Below are 22109 nucleotides of genomic sequence, written 5' to 3' on the forward strand. Positions count from 1 at the left end.
CCCACACACCCTGCCACTCATAATTATTCAGCCTTGGGGCAGATCTCTGGATGATATTCTTAAATTGCTTACCAACTTTAGACAAAACCGAAACAGTATTCCCAAGAAGTATTAATAGAAGTATCTTAACTGCCCAAGGATGTTCAAAATACTGAAAAGTTACTGTAATGAAGGAGGAAACATCATAGAAGAAGGTAGTGACCCTGCCATTCTGTATTTCCTCCGTAAAAAAAATCTCAGAAAAGTTACTGCAATTGCTAGTTGTCTCCACGAAATGGTCTCCGTGGTACAGTAACGGCTTCATTGCGAAGTTTACATACCACACTAACGTCAAGGTCAATGTTCTAAAAACAAACCTCACAAGCGAGACATTACTATTCACTGCAGACCACAGCAAACTGCAAAACCCAACACCAATCTTTAACATGTACAGCAGGAAAAAGAGCGTGATGCAGATTATACAAATCAATATCGAGAACAGAGAAACCAACATTGTGACCCACAACTACTAACAGATATAAGTTCTTTAATACACTCCGGTTAACCTGTTATTATCTCAAACCCTTCGAGCCCCACGTTGGGCGCCAAAAAAAGGACTGTCGTGGTTTAACTTCAGTCGGCAACTAAGCACCATGCAGCCGCTCGCTCACTCCCCCCCACCCGGTGGGATGGGGGAGAGAATTGGAAGAGCACAAGTGAGAAAAACTCGTGGGTTGAGATAAAAAACAGTTTAATAATTGAAATAAAATGATAATAATAATAATATGATAATAATAATAATAATACACAAAGCAAGTGATGCACAGTACAATTGCTCACCACCCGCCGACCGATGCCCAGCCAGTCCCCGAGCAGCGGCCCCCCCGGCCAGCTTTCCCCAGTTTATGTACTGAGCATGACGTCACATGGTATGGAATGTCCCTTTGGCCAGTTTGGCTGTGCCCCCTCCCAGCTTCTTGTGCACCTTCAGCCTTCTCAGTCGGTAGAACATGGGAAGCTGAAAAGTCCTTGGCTAGTGTAAGCATTACCTAGCAACAACTAAAACATCGGTGCGTTATCAACTTTGTTCTCATCCTAAATCCAAAACACTGTACCAGCTACTAGAAAAGAAATTAACTCTATCCCTGCCGAAACCAGGACACTAGCACATCTTGGGTTCTGACTATCAGCTAATTGTAATGAGCTACTTATGAATGATTTGTGGCCAGAAAATATTTGCTGGCATTACTCAGTAGATAATTAGGAAAACAATCTCAAATATTCCAAGCCACTCATAAATAATTTGTGAAGCCACAAAAAGTCAATTTTTAACTCTTTTCTTTGATGAAATGTATTGCCCTAGTTTGACTTACAGGCTTCTATATCCTGATTTACAAAATTCATGGCAATTTTTAGACTGGACTACTGGAAATTTGTATTTATGTTTTGGCTTTTTGTTTGTCTTTTTTTTTTTTTTTTTTCCCAATAGTATAGGATATTTTTTGCCATTTCAAGCCCTTTTAGCATGGTTGTAGATAATATAACCATAACTTTTCAATATAGATAACCATTTTAATTGCAGATAACCACAAGTTTCTAACTACCTCTCCTGTAACCACCACCACCACTTTTTAAAAAAAGCTTGTGGCTACCTTTAATGTCTCATTTTTAGCCAGTTATTTTTCAAAAAACTATGCCTGTGTTCTCATTACCATGGAGAAGGTTAGAATTCAGAGCCTGATCTAAACCCCAGTAGTCAGCTAGTGCCTTCTTTGGCTGAAGGGTGGTGTTCAGTTGTGAAAGGACTGGAAATCTTTAAAATATGTTACAAGGTCTGATTCCAAATGAAAAAATATTCAGCAACACAATAGAATGAGATAAAGACAACACTTATCTCTTTTCTGATGACAAGTTTTTATAATTTTCAGACACATCTGTATTTAAAGATTAGATTCAGTCTTCAATTAGCTTGATGGGTCTATCAACATTTTTGCTACAAATCCAATTGTTAATGGGTTTCTCATGAGACTGTTTTAATTGGCTATCATTCCAGCCCACATGGAATATATTTAGATATTATGGAACAATTTATGTATTCTAAAAAGTCTTAAGAAGGAGGTACTATTGTGGAATTTCTACTAAAATAAACTTGTTTGATTTGGGAAGTTTGAAACTGAGTTACATCATTCTTCTGCCTACTTGCACCTAGGACTGAAATTTTAGGACTAGGGAAGGAATGGAAACAGGCACTATTTGCAAAGGGTCAAATTTAGGGACACCAAAAAATCTTTTGGATTTTCAAGTGCAGCATACTGATGTTTGGAGAGTAGTGTAGCTCTTCAAATATCGTATAGAAGATTAGGAACCCATTATATAAAAAATGAAAAATAATGGCTGTTGTTTCAAAGCACTGATAAGCTATAAATGTCAATGCACTTGACTTGATTGTCATTAGATGGGAAATAACTTTAAGGAAGACATTGCACCAATTGGATTGGAGGTGAGGCGTTTAACAGTAACAGCCTACCATAAGGATAGTAAGCAAATATTCTCATTTCAAACAACCAAAGCAACAGTAAATTATCATGCTTGAGATCCAAGAGGTGAATGAAATATGAGTGTTTAATGGATCCATCCACTTCATCTGGTACAACAACACATAATCTGGAGTAAGAGAGGGATAAATTCATGCCCACGTTTTACATGTTCTTTTTTTTCCCTGTCACTTATTTTTGTTTAACAGAATATTAAGTTGTAGATTTTTTATAACTTGCTTAAATGGAGTAAACTAATATAATGTGGTTTAAATTTATAATGGTTTAAATTTATAATGGTTAAGGATTTCACTAGGGCACTATCATATTATTAACCTGTTTCTGAAATACTTATTGAAATCTCTCTTTCTGTCCAAAAAATATTAGCTGTGTGTCAGTCTTTTCTTAGTATCCTTATCAATTTCAAAGGTTATGCTACACTTTTAAAAAATCTGGGCCAAAACCATGGTCTTTGCAAACATTTCAATGGGTCTTAAAAGCAAACTAATTGAAATAAGAGAGCTTCATGTAAAGAAGTGAGAAGTCACCTTTGGGAATTCCTTCTGTTCAGTCAGCACTCATTCTGGCTTTAATCTCTGTTTTAACCCTTTGAGTCATTAATATTATGCTTCTTTGCTTGTGTCTTTTGTTTTTGTATTAACATCTTTTTAATATAAATCTGTTATTGTTGCTGGTTTTCATGAAACCTCTCTTTCAGACATTTAGTATGTTGTATGAAAACAGTATGACTAACATTTCAGACAAAAATCTGCATCTTTTGGAGATTCATACTAATAATATGAAAATAAAATTCAAGATATTTAGTCCAGAACAGTGTTTTCTAATAGAACATTAAATGCTAAGTTAGCATTGCCTTCTTTTCATTCTCAGAAAAGTTCAGAGCCAAGAATACATTGGCTTTCAGTGAGTTCAGTTATGAGTGAATAGTCTATTTGCTTTCAGCTCTTCAGGACTGAGCAGGACCCAGTTTTCACTCTGTCATTTCTGAAGCAAGATTTGCAAGGGAGAACGAGATGATGTTCACATCTCAAAAGATTACCTCAAGATCAGGAGTCATAGACCAAGGTTGGGCATAGCAGAAAATTGCTGTTTTGTTGTTTTCTTTTGCTCAAAGTTTATGGCAAACTGATTGGTGTGCAGGTGATTTGAGTGTACCGAGTGTCACAGGACTCAAGATACAGCTAAAACTGAATACTGAGCACAGCAGATCTATAGTATTGTCCTCCAAAAATGCAGCATGGTTGATATTGTAGCTGCAGGGAATTACACCTGAACTGCTCAAGGACAAAGTTTAGTATTTCCCTCTCTTTTGATCTTAGTCTGGATTTCAGAGCTGAGGTGATTTTCAGTGTGTGCTGGTTTTGGCTGGGGTAGAACTAATTTTCGTCATAGTAGCTAGTATGGGGCTGTGTTTTGGATTTGTGCTGGAAACAGTGTTGATAACACAGGGATGTTTTTGTTACTGCTGGGCAGTGCTTACACAGAGTCAAGGCCTTTTCTGCTTCTCACCCCACCCCACCAGCAAGTAGGCTGGGGGTGCACAAGAAGCTGGGAGGGGACACAGGCAGGACAGCTGACCCCAACTGACCAAAGGGATATTCTACACCATATGATGTCATGCTGAACATATAAAGGGGGAGGAAGAAGAAGGAAGGGGGGGACGCTCAGAGTGGTGGCATTTTGTCTTCCCAAGTAACCGTTACATGTGATGAAGCCTTGCTTTCCTGGAGATGGCTGAACACCTGCCTGCCGATGGGAAGTAGTGAATGAATCCCTTATTTTACTTTGCTTTCACGTGCGGCTTTTTCTTTACCTATTAAACTGCCTTTATCTCAACCCACGAGTTTTCTCACTATTACTCTTCCGATTCTCTCCCCCATCCCACCAGGGGGTAGTGAGCAAGCAGCTGTGTGGTGCTTAGTTGCCGGCTGGGGTTAAGCCATGACAGGAAGATAGAGATGGTGGAATCATTGAAATTTATCTCCTGACTTAACTCTCCAAAGAGGTCAAGGAATTGAATGACAGTCTCTGCCAGGGTCCAGTGGCATTCTGTGAGAAAAATTGGTATTTAAGTCCTCAAAGCGGAATCTTGTCAGAAGCTCTTAATTTTCCTGCAGGCACTGTAGCATTAACAAACAACTCACAGCAACTTCAGTTATAGCAGGTTCATGGTGATGTGCCTTTCTATTTATGAGCTGTTCATTTTGGCCAGCACAGAGAAACATTTACTGAATGGAAAAGTATTTGTTACCAGACACAATTATTTTAGCAGAACATTAATAATGAAAAATCACGGGAGCTTGGAGCCACACTCCTTAAACATACTGACATTATGTAATGCTAATAACATTATTTTCCAGGCTAATGTTATTATGTCAGAGCATATCTAATATGTGCAATTGAAAACCTGCTATTTATTTATCATTTGCATCAAAGCCTAAAGAAAAACTAAAAACATCCTCAAGATTAATTTGGGTTCACCACAGAAGAAACAAACTACATGCGCATTCTTTACCAAATCAAAGGAAGAAATTTTCTGAGCTGTTCAAACTTGCATATGAAGAAGTTATGTAAACTAGTGATGGAAAATGTTACACCCATTCAGAAAAGGCTTTTACATTATTTCCAAAAAATATTAACTATTTAAAATCTTCATAATAGAAAACAACAAGGTCCGTGATGTGCTGTCTTTTAGCTGATAGGATATGTGATAAGCTCCTTGTTTAGCCATGGACTCTTTTCAGTTATCCTCTTTGTGAGTCTTCCAGGGACAGCTGCCCAAAGGAGAAGTACGCTCCTAGCTAGCATCGCCCTCCACTACACAGATACAGAAATAGCTGGTCCTCAGCAGAGGACACTGGCAGAAACTGGATGGCTACATAGCTCTTAGGGGCTCAGACCACAGCAATCTTCTTCTCTCAGTGTCAGTAACCATCAGGCTTGACTTTGTATGCATCTTTTGAGAAGAACCACCCCAAACTTAATTTGACCATGCATGAAGAAGTTATATCACAATTTTCATCAAGTTGTTAAAGAATGTCCAAAAAGACTTTCCAGTCTGGCAAACTCAGATTTGAAATGGAAGCACTGGACTGAGGACTAAGAGAAGAGTTATTTTTCTCACTGGTTTGTCAGTAAAATACACAACACTAGAGTTCCTATAAAATCTTAAAATGACATTAAAATTCTGCTTCCACTATTCTGGTAGCATAGCCTTTTAAGCCATAAAGGCCATGGCAGTTTCTATATTTGAATATAAGTTCCAGTGAACAAAGTAAAAGAAATAAATCTTTTATAATCAAAAGGGATATGGGGAATAGAGGAAAGTAATTTCCTTCATTTTCTATGTACCATATAACACTTTTCTGAAATTAGACTTTGGCAACCATATGCTTATATAATAATAGTTTACGTATCATGAATAGTACCCATACTGTATGTACAACAGCATCGTGCTTTTTCTAATGCTTTTTGTGCTATTCCTTAGGTTCCCATTTGAGTGGGCCTTGAGAATATAGAACAGTTGGCCATGTCTAATAATCTTAAAGATTATTTATTTTGTGCCCTCCTGGTAATTTAGGGAGATACTAGCTACAAAGAAAAGAGTAATCTGAAAACAAGGTATTTGGAAAACAATTCAGAAAATAATGTTTTCTAAAATTTGCATAGGGTTGCAAAGTTTACTATCAGAAAGACAGACAGATTAACTATTATTTTTGAAAGCAAATAGCTTTTATCTGAATTTAAATGCTCAGAGTTGATTTAATTTCACGCACATTATATAACTGAAGTATGTTACACCACCTCTTATTATTCATTATTGTAATAAGCTGTGGTGGGTTGACCCTGGCTGGACACCAGGTACCCACGAAAGCCGTTCTATCACTCCCCCTCATCAGCTGGACAGGTGAGAGAAAATATAATGAAAGACTCATGGGTCAAGATAAGGACAAGGAGAGATCACTCACCAATTACCGTCACGGGCAAAACAGACTCAATTGAGGGAAATTAGTTTAATTTATTACCAATCAAATCAGAGTAGGATAATGAGAAATAAAACCAAATCTTAAAAAACACCCTCCTCCCACCCCTCCCTTCTTCCCAGGCTCAACTTTACCCTCTATTTTCTCTACCTCCTCCCTGCCAGCGGCACAGGGGGACAGGGAATGGGGATTGCTGTCAGTTCGTCAGACGTTGTCTCTGCCGCTCCTTCCTCCTCAGGGGGAGGACTCCTCACACTCTTCCCCTGCTCCAGCGTGTACTCCCTTCCATGGGGTACAGTCCTCCACGAACTTCTCCAACGTGAGTCCTTCCCACGGGCTGCAGTTCTTCAAGCACTGCTCCAGCGTGGGTCCCTTCCATGGGGTGCAGTCCTTCAGGAACAGACTGCTCTGGCGTGGGTCCCCCATGGGGGTCACAAGTCCTGACAGAAAACCTGCTCCAGCATGGGCTCCTCTCTCCACAGGTCCACAGGTCCTGCCAGGAGCCTGCTCCAGTATGGGCTTCCCATGGGGTCACAGCCTGCTTCGAGCACATCCACCTGCTCTGGTGTGGGTGCACAGGCTGCAGGTGGATATCTGCTCCACTATTAACCTCCATGGGCTGCAGAGGGACAGCCTGCCTCACCATGGTCTTCACCGCAGGCTGCAGGGGAATCTCTGCTCCGGCGCCTGGAGCACCTCCTCCCCCTCCTTCTTCACTGACTTTGGTGTCTGCAGAGTTGTTTCTCTCACATATTCTCACTCCTCTCCTCTGGCTGATGTTCTGCTGCAGTTTTTTTCCCCTTCTTAAATATGTTATGACAGAGGAGCTACCACCATTACTGATTGTCTCTGCCTTGGCCAGTGGTGGGTCCATCTTGAAGCCGGCTGGCATTGGCTCTATTGGACATAGGGGAAGCTTCTAGCAGCTTCTCACAGAAGCCACCCTTGTAGCCCCCCCCGCTACCAAAACCTTGCCATGTAAACCCAATACATTCCACCCCTCACCTCTGTGAATCACATATTTAAGAATTATCATTAAAATCCACATTCATCACACAATCTTCACAAACTTCACTCACATCAATAAAAAAGAATTCCCCACACTAAAATCAAAATAACATCATCACAACACCGAATAGAAGTGGACAATTTACACACAATCCACCCTTCATCCCTTCATTACAACTTTAACAACCAAAATTCCCCATGATCATTTCTCTCTCTATTATTGTTCAGTTCATGTTTTGCCCATTACCTCTCCCAATTACTATCCTTATCTCAAATTCCTCATGCCCCAGGTTGGGTGCCAAAAAGGACTGTGGTGGGTTGACCTTGGCTGGATGCTAGGTGCCACCAAGCTGCTCTATCACTCCCCTCCTCAACAGGACTGGGGGAGGAGGGAAATAAGATGGGAAAGAAACCCAAACAACCGAACTCATGCGTCAAGATAAAGGCAGTTTAATAAAGCAAAAGCAAAGGCCATGTGTGGATGCAAAGGAAAACAAAAGATTTATTATCTACTTCCCATCAGCAGGAGATGTCCAGCCACTTCCCAGGAAGCAGGGCTTCAGTATGTGTAGCGGTTGCTCTGGAAGACAAACGTCATAAATCACAAATGCCCCCACTTCCTCCTCCTTTCTCTTAGCTTTTATTGCTGAGCGGATGTCATATGGTATGGAATATTCCTTTGGTCAGTTTGGGTCAGCTGTCCTGGCTATGTCCCCTCTCAAGATCTTGCCCACCCCCAGCCTACTGGTGAGGGGGGAATGTTGGAGAGACAGCCTTGATGTTGTGCGAGCACTGCTCAGCAGTAACCAAAACACTGGTGTGGTATCAACACCTTTCTAGCTACCAATACAAAGCACAGCACTATGAGGGCTGCTACGGGGAAAATTAACTCCAGCTCAGCCAGACCCAATACACAAGCAAAAGCATTTTAACTATGCAAATTAAATGTAGTTAAATATATTCAGTTTAAAATATAACAAAAGAGTCAGTGTTGCTTTATTTTTCATAACAACTGCCCTTTCTTATCTTTGGAAAATAGAAATTATACAAAACATCCATTTTTACAATGCTTCATAAAATGCCTTAGCAACATTCTAAAACTTGTAAGCAAATCAAAAGGAGGAAGATGGCATAAAAATCTATTTTTTTTCTTATTATGATTTTAATTTAACAAAGACTACATGAGATTCGGTACTAATCCTGCTAACTCTCCTTTAAGAGAAGAAGTCCCTTTTATTCAAAAAAAAAGTAACCTAAGCTATTGGTGTATAAACTCTAGGTTTATGCTGGTTCATAAATTTATAAGAAAAATGAACATTTTTCCAAATGACACCATTTAAAGTTTATAACTATATAAAATATAAAGTATGCATGATGTTGACTTCATGATAGTTGTATAATTTAAACATAAATGTTGCTATTGTCATCCCACATTTTTTCCATGTTGTTACTTGTAACAAAAGAAATCTGCTATCCTCCCCCCAAACAAAACAACAAAATCCTCAGTCCAGCAGCATGAGAACTCAGCACCAAAGCCATAAGCCAGATTCTAGGAATGGGGAGCTAGACATTCATACAGTTAAATGCAGGTTTGCAGGAAATTTTTTTCATTTTCATTTGAATGGATTTGCAGTTCTTCATTATCTGAGAATATAATAATGTTTTCATTTTAGCAGGATGCTCTTTGTTTTCCTATATATAATATAGGGAGCATTTATTGAACTATGTTCTTTAAGACTTCAGTTTAATGGAAATAATCAAATAAGTTTATTTTTTTAATGTGTTTTCCTTTTTCTGATTGTTATCCACCATGTCTCTGTTTACTTTCTCACCTTTTCCATTTCTTCTAATCTACCTTCAAATTGATTTCTTAATTTTTCAGCCTGTCTCAGCAAGGTGAGAAATCAACAACATGGCTGGTTTATTAGATAGAATTACCCAAATCCATCGAAGAATCTTATTTATATTTTAAACACTTTGGCGCTCACTAGATTGATCTCATTCTTAGTATATTTTCCACTGCTTATTAAGTTACCTCACAAAAAGGACTTCCCTTAGCCGGGCAGTCATATAACACTGCGGTCTGTCTCCACAGTGACACCTACAGGGTGGTCTCTATTTCACTGGCTGACTTCAGGTCACTGTCTCACTTCAGGTCACTGCCTTATTGCTAGGGCTGTGCTTATTGCTTTACTCTAGTAATTATTTATTTAACCACTTTGGATTCTTGCTATCACCCATTGATTCCTCAGATGATAACAAGAAAACAGTAAGTTTTAAATCCAGGCAAGTAAGCATGTTTTTGAAGGCTAGAATGTGCTTTCTTTGGCCAAAAGAGCTTCTTAAGATTTGGGGTACTTCCTGCCACATTTTGGCTAGAATATGGCAAAAGGCAGCCAAGATTTTTTATATGGCATATTATAATTAGATGCTAATTACATTCCACTAATTACATTTGAGTAGGCAACCAAAGATGATTCACGTTTAATGATTCTGCGGGCATCCTCCCCGTGACACATTTTTCCAGATTCTTTAAAATCATTGTCATTGTCATTAATATGCATAGCTATGTTGAACATGAGCCTTTATAATTAATCACTAGACTGGAGTCTTAAGAAAGTTGGCAAAAACTGTCACAATTTATCATTGTTCTTTAGAAAAACATAGGTATATGTGATCTCTAATAATAGGACAACATATGCTAGGAGCAAAGTTAGTCCATTCACACATCAGAAAAAACAGATCTGCAGTTTATGAGACAAAACCTAAAATTCAGCTGGCAAGTCAAACAGGTAAAAGAATTCCTGTCTGGATTATAAAAAATTGAAGTTTTCCTACTCAGTTAGAGGCTTATATGTTTATATCTTGGTTTTTTTTTTCATTCTACACTTTTCAAAATTTCTCCATTGGCAGGTCTCCTTTCAACATATCTCTTTAGCAAGAGCGATGTACTTGAAGCCTGTATTGAGGTGAAATATCATTAACGTCATTCAGACCTTCTAGTGAGAAATTACTCATTACACACTTACGGCACACTGCAGAAGACCTGGGAGTCATCCTGCCTTTCTCGGGATGCCTTCTGAAGCTTCCAGGAGAGCTCAGGCAGCCATTGTCTGTGTATGCTGCTGTTGGTCACCTCTGCTATCCAAGGACAGTTGTGATGGATGGCACCTTGAATTGCAGATCATTTAGGGAATGCAAACTGCTCCATCTCTAAAGCAAATGCCATAATTATCTTGGTTTGTCAAGCTTATGCTTGTTTGTTGTTTTTTTTTTTTCTCTTGCTCTCTTGTCTCTCTCTTTCTCTTGTTCAAATTATTCTCACATTCGTCTCTACAGAGTAGGACAACTTTAACAGCCAGCTAATTTGCCTTTTACCCTGCCCAATACACCCCAAAGAGCACATACAGAGCAGATGAACTAATTCTTTCATGAGGTAAAAGAGATGGATGTGGAAACTGTCAGAGTAAGAAGGGAATTGACCTCAGATTACTTTCCTACACAAGCAGTCTGACTAATGGGAACAGAAGACAAGTTGCCTCTGTTTCTCTGTTTAATTGTAAAGAAGCAAGAACATCGGTTCTGAAATATGAATTTTAAGGAATCTGCATGGCCTCCTGTTAACTTGAGCAACAACAGATGAGAGAGAGCCCAAACACTGTGTGTGCATGCAACACCCAAACCTGTCCATTCTAAGAGGGTATTTGCCCTTCTGATAAGGTGGTGAAGGTTGCTTAGTGTGGCTATCAACAAGGGAAAATGTGCAGTAGCAGGGAGAGACCTTGTAATCAGAAAAGGTCAACCATCCCAGCTTGGCACGAGGCCCTTATATGGCCAGTCCTGCCACAGCCCAGGGGAACAGGGACCCCATGGATGGGCACAGGGCCTGGCGGGGGCTTTCTTACTGCTGCACGGGGCAGATTTAAACCATGCAAGTTGAGAGGTTTTTTTCCCCAAAAAAATTTCAGGTCAGTGAAGTTAATGTTAATAGCACCATGGCTATCCCTTGGACAAAGTCTGGATTTCACATAGATCTCTGTTTTCAGCTGTTTCCTGATGACAAAACCAACAGGCTTCTTGTTTTCCTTCAGAACCCCTCTGGGGGTGCTGCGATCACCTGGCCCTTGGCAGGAGGAACTTCGTTACCTGACTGCTGTGGCTGGAGTCAGCACCTCTCAGCACCCCAGAGCAAGCACAGAGGGATTGCTGCTGCACATCATCATTTCCTCTGGGAATCTGCAACTCATCCCTGAATACTTTGTGACACCTAGGCTTTTTCATCTGTATTGTTCTGCCAGGTTTTAAGGAAAAGAATATTCCACCCTCCTTATTCTTGGTACAGTTAATGAAAAGTAGACTTCTGTTGAGTGTTGGTATCGAGTACAGGTCTGAACTTACTGTTTAAATGTCTGTGAACAAAGAGAAGCAGAGACCAGGCTGCTAAATGTGCAATGAGGTACTGTACTTTTCACTTATATTTAAGAAAAAAAAAAAAAAAAGTGAGATAAATAAAATGATAGCTGCTTGCAAGAAATTCACAGATATAAAATGGGAAAAGATGAAGGTAACATTTATTTTCACTATACAGTAGATACAATTGATCAAGTTGTTTTAGAACGGAAACCTTGATGAAAATCTTAATTAAAAAAAAAAAACAACAAACAAAAACAAGACAAAAAACAAAACCAAAACCTTTATATAAACTCAGAATATTATTGTTTTTATCATTTGGTTGCCTTTCTAAAGTTTGAGAACCTTGAGGCATTAGACAAAGAAATTTTAAAATATATAGCTTCAGTTAAAAGCCATTAAAGGGGAAAGAGAGAAAATTATTGCTGGAAAGGAAGAACTCTGAGATGCTTATATAGGTGATTCCTTTGTCATTGATGATCTTCTATAGCTGTGGATGGAAAAGAGAGTGTATGAGATCAGAACTAGGTACTTTGTTATTTCAGATCTCTCCAGCCTACTAGAGGTACCAAAGACTGCAAACCAAGGAGGATATTTTTACATTAAACACTGACTCTATAGGGTTTAAAATAATCTGTAATACTGTATAAGAATACTGTATGTAATATCATTTGCAATAATAGCAATACGTAGCCATTTGTTTGATATATAGCCCTTTACTTTCAGAAAATGTTGCATCCAACTCTACATTAGCAGCACAGTAAACAACATACATTCTCACCACTTCAAAAAGAGGAACAGAGATATATATATCAAATTCAAGCACAACAGGTTTTTATTAAAATTCAGTAAGTATAAATAATACATTTTTTTAAATGTTTTGGTTTGTTTTGTTTCCTTTACCTCTCTGCCTTACTCCCTGCTTTAAGGTGGATAAAGCTATTACATTTATTCTAACAGATTTGAATTCCCCTTAAGGCTTTTAGTGACTAAGAATTGTTACAGTATTCTGGCTGTGTTCAAGTCAGATTAATAGCTTGGAGTCTCTGGGAAGAAGACCAAAAATATAAATTGTAATCAATTAACATTTATTACAGACAGCTTGTGGCTGCATAAATTTCCACTACGTATTAGACAAGTTAATATTTTTTCATCTCTTTTTACTGCTTTATCATAATCTTTATGAAATCGGCTACAAACGTGATTTTATATAAAGGTATGGTACTAAATTTATTGTAATGTAAATATTATATTAATTATTTCAAATAAACAATAGTGTGCAAGATGGGGATGGGGGGAAGTGCATATACTGGGCTTCTCAAATCTCATGAGGTCTTACAGTCTCTTATAAATAAGAATAATCCCAAGTATGAACACATGAGATGCAGTCCCAAGCATAGATGAAAAAGTCTGTTTTCTTTTGTGTTCATTCTCAGTTAATTATCTGTTGACCCAAGTATTGCATTTGTTTGGCTGACATTTGGTGTGCAAACACATTTTTAGACGGATGAATCAAATTGTTGATGAACTACAAATATAAATGACCAGCCAATAACATATAAATAATTATAACTGGCTGTAATGGGGATCTTGATACCACACTCCGAGCTCAAATAAGATTGGATTCATCAACTAAGGTCTGATTCTGAATGCCTAAATTGGAGACATTCCTTTGACCACAGTATTTACTTAACTTTCACAGCTAAGATTTCACTGACTAATTGCTTTCAGATATGACATCACACAAACTAAAAAAAAAAAAAAAAAGGAAAAAGAGAAAGTCTGGTATTTAAAACAAAAATCCTACTAGGTCTGCAAAACATAATGTATAAAATACCTTTTAAGTGTTAGAAAACAATAATCATATCCTTGCTTGGAATTGGCACTTCATTCCTTTGGTTACAATTCAACAGGGAAGTCATATGCCTGCTTTAAAGCAAAGTTCATGCATAATTTTTTTGTTCAATTGGCTATCAAACATGCAGTAGGCTTTAAAGGTGCTTTACACTCAAGAAAACACTTAAATAAGTTTGGGTTTTGCTTGTTTGTTTGTTTGTTTGTTTTTTAAATCAATTCATTACAAGTTTCTTTCTCCTTACTTTGAAGGGTTTCTTTTGTCAAAGAAATGAAGAAACAAACTGGATGAACTCCCATGCTTGTATAATAAGCTTAAGATCCATTGACTTTAACTGAGCTACAATTATTTATACAAGTGGAAGACATGACCCTTTCTGATTTATTTTGGCAAAGAAAAGTCTCTCCATTTTTTGGCACTACAGATGTTCTGCAATCACCAGTTACTAAACCTCTAGCTGTATCAAGAAGGTACTCTGAATATACACTTGTAGCTGACAGCCCGAATAATTCAAAACTGACTTTATGAGAAATTTCTAATTTTCTAACCTTCATGTATGTAAAAGGTTAACAGTAACATTTAGAGATGGATCTATAGTGATACAGATCAATAGTAAATTCTTTGTCATTATTTATTTATTTTAAAATGTGGTCCCAAAAGATAAGTGTATTTGGCAAGAAATGTAAAGAAATATAGTCCTCTGGTTTTACTTCTAATTACACTGTATTTTATTTTGCCACAGAAAAAAACCTCTGTTTTTTTTTTTTTTTTCCACCTTTTTATGGAAAAGAAAAAGGAAATGTAAGAAATATTCAGTTTGCTTTTCACAGAATACAACTTAGAAAACTTGCCATGTGTATTTCCATGTGATGGAGTATACATACTGCTTTTTGGGTGTTGAGATTTGAAGTCCCTCAAGATTAGGTGTCCTCTTATGTATGCCTCAAAGCTCTTGAGGGTTCATAACAGTCCAGGATAGCTCAGGCCATCCCCTGTGGATTTTTATGTAGTTTGAATAGGAGAAAGGCCACAGCCAGCAAGTCTTCTGGAATTCTTCCCAGCACACTCTTTATGATTAGTTGCTTCTACACAGTTCATCCCTGAGTCTGTTTTCCAAGAATGAAAAAGAGGAAAATGAGTCCCCGTTAGACTCTAGTTTTAGCTGAGGTGAGGTGCTTTTGCCTACTACCTCTTACATGAAAGCTGTACTCTATTTAAAATGTAACAACAGTAAATCAGAAGCTCTTATGGACTTCATATGCAAAATGAATATGACTGAAGTGTTTTCTTGAAATGTCAAGGTCTTTTTTGCCAGAAAATATTTAGATACATGAAAGATCTGTTTTCCTAGGTGTCCTGGTTTTGGCAGGGACAGAGTTAATTTCCTTCCTAGTAGCTGGTACAGTGCTGTGTTTTGGATTTAGGATGAGAATAATGTTGATAACACACTGATGTTTTAGTTGTTACTAAGCAGTGCTTACACTAGTCAAGGACTTCTCAGCTTCCCATGCTCTATCGACTGAGAAGGCTGGAGGTGCACAAGAAGCTGGGAGGGGGCACAGCCAGGACAGCTGACCCAAACTGGCCAAAGGGACATTCCATACCCTGTGACGTCATGCTCAGTACATAAACTGGGGGAAAGCTGGCGGGGGGGGCCGCTGCTCAGGGACTGGCTGGGCATCGGTCGGCAGGTGGTGAGCAATTGCACTGTGCATCACTTGCTTTGTATATTATTATTATTATTATTATTATTATTATTATTATTATTTTATTTCAATTATTAAACTGTTTTTATCTCAACTCATGAGTTTTCTCACTTCTACTCTTCCAATTCTCTCCCCCATCCCACTGGGGAGGGGGGAGTGGACAAGCGGCTGTGTGGTGCTCAGTTGCCAACTGAGGTTAAACTATGACACTAGAACATGAGTTTGAAGCCTTTATCACAGCTATAACTATAAACAAAATTTACAAACACTGAATAGTAAATTAATGCTAGTCTCATACTAACTAGACCTCTCACTCTGGCTGTTCATTTAGTATCTTCATTTCTACCTTTCACCTTTCTGTTCAACATAAGGGGGTATAGGACCCTAAGCACTGCCATAGAAAATAAGAAGTCTTGCCACCAGTCAGGACCAGCTTTGGAAATATAAATAGTCATTCCAACCAAGTAAGCTGCCAAAGGTTACTTCTTCATTTACACTGGATAATCAAAGTAGGTGGAGCCCAAAGCTGTCAATGTATTCTTTGACATGCCATTGACTATAGAAACTATTATGCTTTAAGTACATGAAGTTTGTTCAAACTTGAATATGTTAGAGACATCTTTGTCCTTCCAAATCAGTGTGTCACCTTCTATTTAACCCTAAAAAAATCCGTAAATATTCCTTTTCATTTTAAGTTACATTAATTGAATCCAATGTAGTATTCTTTGTCACAAAAGGACTGTATTACAATACCATGAAAATATTAATTTTTTAGATTCAAATTGAGGACCATATGCTCAAAACTGAGATGCTGTACATGGTTTAAGAAATTGTTTAGGTATGAACAGCTGGTATGGAGACAGTACAAACCAACAGGGCTTTTGAAGTGTTTCAGATTAAAGTCTATATTTATTTCTTTTAGTGTGAAGAAAACTTGCATTTTGGAAAATGTTGGCAAAAGTCATGGAGACTTTGCTTAGTGCAGTTGCCATTTTCAGTAGGAATTTTCTAAATATTTTTTTCCTTTCTTAAATGTGTGTTTAGTATACTTGAAAGGTGATAGATTGACAGCAATAGAAATTACCCAGTATTGACTAAGGATGTAGGAATGGTGTTCTTTGATGAACAGAGGTGACTACTGTCTCCTCATGTTTTCTCTTACCAATAGTGTCTTCAGTACTTGCCTGCAAGATTTTCGCAAGATGGAATAATCCCGTTGGCGCCAGTTAAAGGTACAAATATGTGTAAGTTATTGCAAGGTATGTATTTAGTTTATTTCATTCTTTCTTACTTCCAATAAGTTTGTAATGAAAAATTTGACCTTGATAAGGAAGAATTTAGCTCACGTGTTCCATTCTTCTAGATAAATAAGCCCTCAGATAGAAACCATATTAAACTAATAAACAAAATACCCCAAATAAGAACACACAGATATTTATGATCTGTTTATTTGGGTGTTTTGTTTCAGTTATTTTAGTTTTTGTTTTGTTTTGTTTTGTTTTGTTTTGTTTAAATGCAGTGGAATGTGGGCAAGGGATGGAAGGAAAGCCAGGAAAAAAATGAAGAACAGATATTTTCTAAATGAGAACATAGTACCCAGAAAGGTAAAAGAAAATCAAATTGGCTTTATTTTTTATGGATAAGAATAACTGATTCATTAATTACATTCATCTATCAACTGACAATTCTCTTATCTTAAAAATATGCATTGTTTGAGCAGTCATATCTGTTCTGTAGATGGAGAGAGCATACACTACATAAGAGTTTATAATGTCATAGAAACTTCTTAAAACCTTTCAAAGGATGTTTGTTCTTTTTTTTCATGCTGAAAATAGCCCTGTTATAAAAATAAAAGTGCTGAAAGATAAAATGACTTGACTGTGTATTTTTAACTGTCCCTGAATCTAAGGCAAAGGCATATGTATCTGATTTCCCTAACCTGCTTATTCAGAAGAGGCTTATGTTTGAGAGCACAATTCTTCAGTCAATAACTTTGTCATTGCTATTTCATAATCTCCTTTGATATTTAATTTCTATTTAGAGAATACAATCTTTTAAAGCTATCCTGAAGAGCAAAAAGAAAATAAAAGAAGCTTGTGGTTTTGGGGGTCCAATTTTTATTTAAATAGTATAGATTTTTTTTTTTTTTTTAATTCTCAATAGCAACTGATTGAATAAGTAGAAACACAATTAAGCCTAAAAAAAAGTCCTTATGAATCAAATTCTACAGTGTCTTAAATTTACATAGGTCCATCAATTTCAACTGTTTAGGTTTGTGCCAATGAAGAATTTGTTCCATTTCTTAAACATTCACCTACATTGTATGGACATGGGAGGTGGTTGTCTCAAAGCAAATGAATCTATAATTTCATTCACCAACTACAGAGGTGGAAACATTCTGTGAGATATGTAGCCTAGTTCTCAAGTTTTGTTCTAGTCCAGATTCTTATTTTTCTGTCTGGTTGTCTTACTACTGGTCCAACCCAGCGTAAGCAAATGCTAATATATTATTTCTACTTTCCATCTGATTTGATTTATTCTAAACTGTCTTAGTGAAGAACTTGAATTTCCTTGTCATATATATTACAACTAAAAAAAAAAAAAACCACTAAAAAATTAGCAAAAAGCATTCTCCTCACCACTTTAACCATTATCAGTAAATACATTTAGCTTTTTCAAACCAGATAATTTCCCTCCAAGCATCAAACCAGAATGACTAAGAAAGGTTATAAAACCAGGTAGTCCTCATAACTTTAAAGTCTTCTGATCTATTTGTTGAATGCTGAAAAGCTTTTAAAATGAGGCATGATAAACTTTCATTTATCCCAGCATGACTATTCGATATCTGTTTCTTCATAGAAAGATTTGAATTAGAAAGAAAACTTTCAGAAAAAGAAAAGAAAAAAAAGAACCCAAACAAAAAAACAAACCCCCTGTTCACAAACTAGCATAAGAAAATCAAAACAAAAAAGAAGGGAAAAGGAGAAAAAAAATATTAACAGAAATGACAGGTGTTTACATTGTTTTTAGTCCTTTGGATTGTGAACTATTCATCTTTCAAGTTTGCTTCTGATTAAAGGTTCTCAGATGTTTAAGCACATAGATGGCAATTTTGCAATCAACTATGCAAGGTAGATCTGTACCAGCTTTGGGTAACCAGTGTCTATTCTGTGGGCATATGATGTCCATGTGTGAGATGGGCATTTGGTTTTGAGCTAAACAGTATCCATCTCTAAATTTCAACTTGTGTTCTTTTATGTGCTTCTGATATATTTTTCAAGATCTATTTTAATGGTCTGCAGTGCTGTTTCTGTTGGCTAATCAAATGCAAGTGATTTCATGGGTCAAAGTGAACAAGAACAGTGAAAGGAGTTAAACCCAAGGTTTTGACCCAGCTCTCATACTGACTTTGTTCATGAAACACAACAAAGACAATATCTTTTTCTTCAAAAAGTACAATAGTTAGTTAACTTGTGACTACAATCAAAAGAAGTTTTGTCATTGCCTTTCAGGGCAGCAGGGTTTAATCTGTATTTTTGTTTATTGTTTATGATTATTTTTGTGGTTTCCATTAAGAGAATTTTTGAATATCAGTCACATAAGGATGTTAGATATAAAAATGAATTTTATTTTTGTGCTTGATTTAAATCAAGAGCTATTGTTTATGCATTAATTTCTCAATTATTTACAGATATAAAACATAATGTGCAGTAAGTAGGGACACCACACAAAGTTGTGAATTTTAACTCATTGAGTCAAGGAAACTTTAATAGATCTACTGTGCATAGGATGTGACACTGTACTTAGAAAGCAATATGCTCATCTTCAGTAAGATGAGATATGCCATAACTTAGCCAAAAAAGAATCAATACTATCTCTTGAAGTGGTGAAAGTTGAATTGGCTTTGAAGGAGAGACACAATAAGTGCATGGAAACTCACAAAGGAACCTAAGACAAAGATTGGCCTTAATGGCTGGTATGATTATCTTTGCCTATGTCTATATACATAAAAAAAAGAGGGCAGGGAGTGATCTTTAGAGAGATGAGACCAAATGGTGCTGACAGGTCTACATTGCATAAGACTAACTTCTTTTATGTACAGTTTCCTGGCAAATAGCAAATGGATGCAGTATTTAAACTACCAGGTAAACAGTATGGACAACACGTCGGGTGATAAAACGCACTCTCTGGCTTACTTTGATATTAATGTTGTGCATATCCTTTGATAAATACAAAATGAAACGTGGAATGAGACAGAGGAAGAGTCCTTGACTTGAGAATTGTGTTCAACAAGGCAGCTGAATGCACGCAGGGGAATGTACCTTTTAGATAAGATCTTTGTATAAGTAGACTAGGCAAGGTTTTATTTTATTTACTCACATATGCCTTTCATAAATATATGAAGCTTCCTTGTGTATTTGGGATATTTATAATAAAAAGATTTCTCTGCATTTTACCTTTTCATAGTTGAGACAGGTAGCATCAAGGCAGTCCATAATCAAAGAGATGTCATTCTTAATGAGCACACTAGGACTCCTTAAAAAGTAATCTATTCCCTAGAACAATGCATAAAGACACTCAAAGACGGGAAGGTAGGTCTGGGAGTTGATTTTGTAGACAGAGAAGAAGGTTTCATATGGTTAGGAACAGCTAGGAAAGCTTTTCTGGATCTTGGGGCAGGGGGGGCATGTCTGGATCTCAGAAGTCTAGAGGTTATTAGTAAGAATTATATTCGTTATTTCTGCCAGTATTCAGAAGGGCATTACAATTCTCTAAAAGCCAGACAGGGCATTGCCTCACCCAAGATACTTTAAGGCTAGCTACCTTGGAGGTGATGAAATGAGGGGGAAACAAGAAAGTTGTGTGGGAGCTTTAGAAGGAAAAATGGCAATAACATCAATAAGATTATGCCGCATGGTGTAGTAAGAAGAGGGTGTTTTTGTGACTAAATGTGTGTGTGACTTACATGTTTTATAACTCTTAATTACTTAATAAATTACCATATGCCCTATTTATACAGAGAGGAAGCAGAAGAAAAAATAGCTGGAGATGCAAAACCAAGCAGTCAAGATTACATAAAAAACATATTCAGGATTTTGACTATAGTCTGGCCAGAAAATGTCAGGACATGGAAATATTTGGAAATAATGATATAGTTAAAAAATCAAAACATTATATTTTTTTAGGCAGTCCTAAATTAAGCGAGGGTGCAATTAGGGATATATGTGTGCTTGTGGGTTAGCAAGATCCAGGCGCACTTTTTTAACTTGGATTTGACCTAATTGAAATTATTATCTTTTTCAAATTATTATACTGACACTGTCTAGTGTTGAAATTAAAGGCCTGTCAACCTTGCCACTATAAATGCCGATATTTAGGAGTTTATAACTCAGCTGTAAAAATTTCCTTCAGACTGAAGGAAATTGGCACTGAAGGCTATAAACCAGAGCTGATTTTTCCTCCCCCAAAAACCATTAAAGAGTATGTTTGGACCAAATCTGAGGATACTGGAGCAAACAAAATACAGACATTAAGTACTTTTTGATCCTTTTTATGTCTTGCATAAAACTTAAGAAAACCTCTTATCACTTTGTTTTATTTACTGCTTTTTTTTTTCTTTCTCTTTAGTTGAGTTTAATGCTTATAAGAGATGCCAAATTGACATACCTGAAAGGTGACATCTTCCATTTACTTGCAGAGCAATTCTTTTATAGGCAATGGCAATTTGAATATCTCTACAAATGTGTCTTCATCTTCCAGTAGCTTCAGGGATCATGAATTTTTAGTGATACAGAAGCAGACTAACAGTAGATTATTTGTAGCAGCAGTAATAACAAAGTTATTAATGCAGATTATATCAAATCAACATAGCAAAATAGTCCCCAACTTGAAATATTTAGATGACTGTAAAGCTAGAATATTTTGACTCCTCTCTTGCTTTAGGCACCACAACGTATTATCCCTTTCACAACGATATCGATTTTTATTTTAAAAGGTGGGGGGTTGGTGGTTTGGGGGGGGAGGGGAGTTGGTGAGTTTTTTTTGTTATTTGTATCTGCTCTGGTTGGAAGACCCTTTCAAAAAGCTGTCATGGTAAGAAATTTTTTTACTTATTTCCAGCTATTCATGTTCATAGTTCCTATCCATTATTTTATGTAGCAAATCTATCTTTTTCTGGCATTTAAATTCCTAGTACAGTTATAGAGATTGACCATACTTCTCTCAGACTGAAGTTTGGGTGGGCTAATCATGCCGGGATCTTTACTCTGCCCTGGTTTCATGGTTTCAATTGTCCATGAATAAATAAAAAGGCTTTAAATTAAGGAATATGAAAGGGCACAACTGAAGGAGTAAATAAAGGGGTTCTTTGGTGTCATTGGTGTGTGTTAGTGGTAAGCTGGCACATTTTGTCAATTCAAGAGCAAGGGGAAAATAAATTCAATAACAACAAGGAAGTTCAAAATGAGTGAAATAAATTCTTGTAGTTGTGAAACTTACTGCTAGAGGAGACTCTGAAGTCTTTTCAATTGTTATTTCCATATTTAGAATAGTTCAATTTATAGTATACGGCAGTGCATACTACACTGAAATGATTTTCAGGGTATTTACTTTG

The sequence above is a fragment of the Aptenodytes patagonicus genome, chromosome 1 (genome assembly GCF_965638725.1).
Source record: "Aptenodytes patagonicus chromosome 1, bAptPat1.pri.cur, whole genome shotgun sequence".
NCBI classification, from domain to species: Eukaryota; Metazoa; Chordata; class Aves; order Sphenisciformes; family Spheniscidae; genus Aptenodytes; species Aptenodytes patagonicus.